We start from the raw sequence: 6,535 nt of genomic DNA, 5'->3' as shown, positions 1-6,535 counted from the left end.
ACAGAATTGCAGAGAGGAAGGAGCAGAATTAACTGAATCAGACTGACCTGGGAGGCCTGGCACAATTTGACCATCAAGTGTTGACACCTGAACTGTCAGCCTCTTCATAGCTTTGGGAAGATTGGTAAAGTAGCAGTTTTTTGAAATGGAATTTTAGGGATGTACAGAGAAGAGGAGTGAGGTACAACAGCGTGTGCCACTTTTCCAAGCACTGCTTTACCAGAACCAGATGGTACAAATATCTAGCCTCTGAGTCTCACTTTAGTTGTTTGGAAAAGGGGTTGTTTGGGGTGGGGAATGAGATCATATGTTGAATGAAGACTGAAATGTAGCAGGTGGCTATAGTGAGTGCATACATTATTATCACCAGTTAGTACAGTCTTTATTTGAAAGATAAATGCACAAAAGCCCCCCAAATTTAGATGATTTGCCTAACAACACAGAGCATTTAATGGCAGCATTTAATGGCAGCACAAGAACAGAGCCATTTCTCCTGACATTCAGAGGGGTACTTTTTACCATTTCACTACCCTGTAATCTTTTAGGTAAGCTCTCATGAGAAAGTAAAACAAAATGGTTTGAATAAAAGTTTTTCATGATTGTATTTTTGATATCAAAATACTTGTAATGTGAAAATGAAAGATTTCATGGTTGAGCTTTCTGCAGGCTGGAGCCAAAGGGAGGGCCTTTCTGCCTGCCCCAGTTACCATGTCATCTGGGCATTTGCCCTATGAAACCATTTATGAACATTGCTCTGTGTGAGTCCCTTAAGCTTGATGCTAGAAACAAAGCATGAAAATTGCTGTCCCTGTCCCTAAGTTGTTCATTGCTTTTTGGGGAAGAAATTAGGAAGTAAATCAAAGATATACAGTTTAATGAACTCTGTGATTGATGTTAGCCCAGAGGAGGGGCACTTAATTCAGGTGAATGTGTTTAGGGTCATTGAGAGCCATCAGCCCTGCACTGAGCCTGGAAGGCTAGGGAAGAGATGGGCAGAGGAGAAGGAGAGGTGTGGAGGTAGAAGGGAGAGACGAAGGGAAGTGCCAGGAAGAGCTAGAGGCCATAAGGGAATGCTGAGGAGTGTGGATGGAACCCTACAAGAGCTGGAGGATTTCCCTTGGTGTGTATGTGTTTGTGACAATTGCATATTATTTATGTATGTATGTATGTATGTATGTATGTATATTAGTAACTATGGAATATATCATTAGTTTTTGGTATAGTGTTCTAAGATTCATTGTTTACATATAACACCCAATGATCCATGCAATACATGTCCTCCTTAATACCCACCACCAGACTCACCCATCCCCCACCCTCCACCCCTCTAAACCCCTCAGTTTGTTCCTTGGAGTCCACAGTCTCTCATGGCTTTTTAAGGATTTTGTTTATTTGAGAGAGAGAGAGAGAGAGAGAGAGAGAATGAGTGGGGGGAGGGGCAGAGAGAGAGGAAGAGGCTGACTCTCCACTAAGCAGGGATCCCAACAGAAGTTTCTATCTGAGAACCCTGGGATCATGACCTGAGCTGAAGGCAGATTAACATATAGAGCCACAGTGAGACACTCAGTCACCCCAAAAATTTGCATTTTAGAAAGATTGTTGGCTCCTATTGAGAGGCTAGATGGGCAGAGAGTAGGAGTGGAACTGGGGGACCTGAAAGTTATAGGGTCTCCAAAGTAGAATTGGCTTAGGAGGGAAGAAGAGAGAAGACACTTGTGGCAGGCTTTGTTTGGGATCCTATGTGGGGAGAGGTCAGAGGAGGGCTCAGGTGACCCTCAAATTAGTGGCTCAGGCTCCCAGGCCAAGAGATGACCCACAGTGAGACACAGAAGTCAGGGTGGCTATAAAGCCCCACTTTCAGAAGGAGTTCAGGCTCCAAGGTGACATTGTCCTAAAATTAATAGATTTCTATTGATGGGATGATGGAATGTACTTGTGAGCAAAGGAATTTGGGGCTCTTCCTTACTGACCCATTGGCAGACAGTGTTTACATGCCCCATGAACGCAGAATCTCGGTGGACCCACTCGAAGTGAGGACACAATAAGCACATTTTACTTATGACCCATGGCCCCAGAGGCTACACTTGCTGATCAAATCAGAGCTTGCTGAGAACACAGAAAGAAAGCAATGAGGTTCCAGGAGCCACAAATGACCAAGAAACTCTATCATATCATTGCTTGTGCTCTTCCCTGTATTTGGTGGAAATAGCATTGAAGGAAAGAGAAAGTCCTTCCTTACTCATCAGTAAGACAAAGGTAGAGGGTTGGTAGAATGTACACATATCAAGAAGTACAATTAAAAGCAGTTCAATTTGTTTTGTGTAGTGTTGCCACAGTAACATGTAAAATAAAATACATGTGTACATACAAGTTACAAAATGTAAATTGTGTAATTTCTGTGATTCTACATATGAGTTAAATGCACCTTTATTTGCATTTAAAACTGGCATTCTATAACATAAAGATGAGTGGTAAAATTCATTCTAATAATTAAAAATTGTGCTTTTTAAAAAGATTTTATTTATTTATTTGACAGAGGGAGATCACAAGTAGGCAGAGAGGCAGGCAGAGAGAGAGGGAAGCAGACTCCCCGCAGAGCAGAGAGCCTGATGCAGGGCTCGATCCCAGGACCCTGAGATCATGACCTGAGCCGAAGGCAGAGGCTTTAACCCACTGAGCCACCCAGGCGCCCCCCCCCTTTTTTTTTTTAACTTAGGACAACTTTAAATAGGAAATAACAAACACATTTCATGTACATATTGGCCATCGGTATATCTTCTTCATTAAAAATGTCTGTTAAGTCCTTTGCCGATTTTAAAATCAGGTTATTTAATTTTGTTGTTGTTGTTGTAGTTGAGTAGTATGAGTACAACTCATTTGGGGGTATTAAATCTTTATCAGATATTTGATTTGCAATTTTTTTTAACCATTCTATAGGTCACTTTTTCATTTTGTTGATGGTTTCCTTTGAAGCTTTTTAGTTTGATGTAGTCCCAACATGTTTATTTTTGCTTTTGTTGCTTTGGTATCATATCCAAAAAAATCATTGCCAAAACCAGTGTCAAGATTTTAACCTATGTTTTCTTCTAGGAGTTTTAAGATATCAAGTCTTACATTTAAGTCTTTAATCCCCCATTCCCTTTTTTTAGGAAGGGATGGAAGTAGGAAAGGAGGTAGAGAGAGAAAGAGAGAAAGAGAGCTGAGAGAGAGGGAGAGAGAGAATCTTAGGCAGGTTCCACACCTAGTGCAGAACCTGATGCAGAGCTTGATCTCACAACTCTGAGATCATGACCCGAGCCAAAATTAAGAACCAGGTCCTTAACTGATGGAGACACCCAGGTGTTGCAAGTCTTTAACCTATTTTAAGTTAACTTTTTTATGTGGTGTAATTTTATTCTTTTTCATTTGATATGGATATTCAGTTTCCCCAACACCACGTTAGAAAGGCTATCCTTTCTCCATCATGTCTTCTTGTCACCATTGTTAAAGGTTAGTTGACCACATATGTGTGGGTTTATTTCTGGGTTCCCTATTCTGTTGTATTGGTCTACATGTTTTTATGCCAGTACCATACTGTTTTGATTACTATAGTTTTGGAAAACAAATGGATAAAGAAATATATATATTTTCCAGCCATGTAAAAGGAGGAAATTCTGCTGTTTGCAACAACACAGATGAACTTGGAGGACATTATGCTAAGTGATATAAAGCAGACACAGAAAGACAAATTTTTAATCTCACTTGAGGTAGAATCTGAAAAAGTCTAATTCACAGAAGCAGAGAGAAGAATGGTGATTGCAGTGAAGTGGCTGGGGGATGAGGGAAATGTGTACCAACTTTCAGTTATAAGAGGAATAAGTTTTGAGGAGCTAATGAATAGCATGGTGACTATTGTTGATAATACTGTTATATTTGATCTTAAGTGTTCTCACTACACACAAAAATAATTATGAGGTGGTGATGGATGTGTTAATTAGTTTGACTATAGTAATCATTTCACAATATATATGTATATCAAGTCACCACAATGTACACTTCAAATACATATAATTTTGTCTGTCAGTTATACTTCAATAAAGCTGGATAAATATAGGAGAATGCTTAAAGTACACAAGCCACAAAGTTTTATAAATCTACAATGATGTCATACCATAGCACAATTAAAAAGGGATTTTATGATTGTGAAATAATTATTATAAAGAACAAACATTATATTTGACAGAAACTTCCTTCCCCTTCCCTTGAGCGATGATTAAACCCCCTCATCAATTCTTCTGTTCCTAACAGACTCAGTTGTGAAACTAGCGCCATAAGTTATTCCATGAAAAAATGGTCACATGAGCAAATAATTTGGGAAATTTAGCTAGAAGTTTCCAATCTAGAAATTCAGTAACTCATTTTAAGCATCTGGGTTGAAAGCTAGGCCGAATTTCATTAAACCCAGATTTTTTCTGAGCTATTTGTCACAGGAATGTATTCCACTTTGCACCTGTGTTATTATCCTATTAAGCTAGTGCTGAGTACACCTTGGAACAAACCATAGGCCTGATTTACCTCATGTGCTAGAGCCCAAATTGCATGTTAACCCATTCACTCATTCATTCTATGAATAGTAATGGAATATCTGCCCTGCACCAGGCCCTGTACTTGGCACTGGGAGTGCTACAGTCAGTGATGTAGGCATATTTTAATAGTATGACACTTATAGCCTTCTGGGCTCTCCAGGGATTAATAAATAATCAAAGTAAATATACAATCAAAAACTTAGATAAGAACTATGAAGAAAACTGTTCTATAGTAATGTTCAAAAAAGGAAGTCAATGTGTAAAGGGGAGTCAGAGGAAGGTGTTGCAGGGAGATAGAGCCTTCTGTGGTGAGAGAAGAGTGTGTGCAGAGGCTGTGGATGGGAGGGAGTGCATTAGAGGCCAAATGACAGTAGCAGAGAGGACAAGGACAGTGGCACCTGGGATGTGGCACCTGGAAGGATAAGCACAGGGCCAGGCCCACTGAATTCTTGTATGGCTGTTGGAAATTTTTGCCCTTTAAGAATCATGCTAATTAATAGGTCAGTACTGCGATTATGAGGAAGTGAATGAAGCACTTGCTTCAGGCACAAAATTTAAGAGGTATCAAAAACCAAGTAATCAAAATAAATAAATAATATAATATTTAAAGAAATCAATATTGATGCAAAAAGACTCCCAAGATAGAGATGCCTGGGTGGTTGAGTCAGTTAAATGTCTGTCTTTGGCTCAGGTCATGATCCCAGGGTCCTGGGATGCAGCCCTGCATTGGGCTTCTTGCTCAGCATGGAATCTACTTCTCCTTCTCCCTCTTTCTGCCACTCCCCCTGCTTGTGCTCTCTCTCTCTCTGACAAATAAACAAAATCTTAAGAAACTAGACTATGAAAAGTCTAGCCATTTGTATGTCTTCTTTGGAGAACTGTCTGCCACAGCAACTTTCAAGACATGTCTCCAAAGGCAAAGGAAACAAAAGCGAAAATGAACTTTTGGGACGTCATCAAGATCCAAAGCTTCTGCACAGCAAAGGAAATAGTCAACAAAACAGAGAGGCAACCCACAGAATGGGAAGATATTCACAATTGACACTACAGACAAAGGGCTGATCTCCAAGATCTGTAAAGAACTCCTCAAACTCAACACTCAGAAAACAGATAATCATGTCAAAAAATGGGCAGAAAACATGAACAGACACTTCTCTAAAGAAGATTTCAGAGGAGTCAAGATGGAGAAGCAGCAGGCTGAGATAACATCAGGTAGCAGGAGATCAGCTAGATAGTTTATCAAACCATTCTGAACACCTACAATTCCAACAGGAGATCAAAGGGAAGAAGAACAGTAATTCTAGAAATGGAAAATTGACCACTTTCTGAAAGGTAGGACCTGCGGAGAAGTGAATCCAAAGTGTCAGGAAGATAGACTGCGGGGGAGGGTCTGGCTCCTGGCAAGTGGTGGAGCAATGGAGCACAAAATCAGAACTTTTAAAAGTCTGCTCTACTGAGGGACATTGCTCCAGAGGCTAAGCCGGGGTGAGGCCCACGTGGGGACAGGGTGGTCTCAGGTCCCACGGGGTCACAGAAGGATCGGGGGTGTCTGAGTGTCACAGAGGCCACAGGTATTACAGCCGGAAAGCCGGCTACAGAGATGGAGCTGAGGAGTGAGCTCTCAACTTGGGTTACCTTAACTTCTGCTCTGTGAGCAGAGACCCCACAAGATCTGGAGAGACCCTCCTGGAAGAGTGCAGGAATTTGCTGGGTTTGGAGACTCTGGGCAGGGCTGGGTGCCAGAGACAGTGATGCTTGGTCACAGGCTGGGTGAGCTTGGAGCGTGGCCAGAAGCCAGGGAGACGGGAGTGATTGAGCACTTTTCTCTGAGGGTGCACTGAGGAGTGGGGCCCCAAACCCTCAGCTCCTCTGGGCCAGAGATTGGGAGGTTGCTCTTTTCATTCCTGTCCTCCAGAGCTCTGTGGAAAGCATTCAGGGAATAAAACACCCGAAAGCAAACCCAAGTGGAT

Source organism: Enhydra lutris, unplaced genomic scaffold (genome assembly GCF_002288905.1).
Source record: "Enhydra lutris kenyoni isolate GAN:26980312 unplaced genomic scaffold, ASM228890v2 scaffoldscaffold41, whole genome shotgun sequence".
Taxonomy (NCBI): Eukaryota; Metazoa; Chordata; class Mammalia; order Carnivora; family Mustelidae; genus Enhydra; species Enhydra lutris.
Note: the sequence above shows the minus strand (reverse complement) of the source record.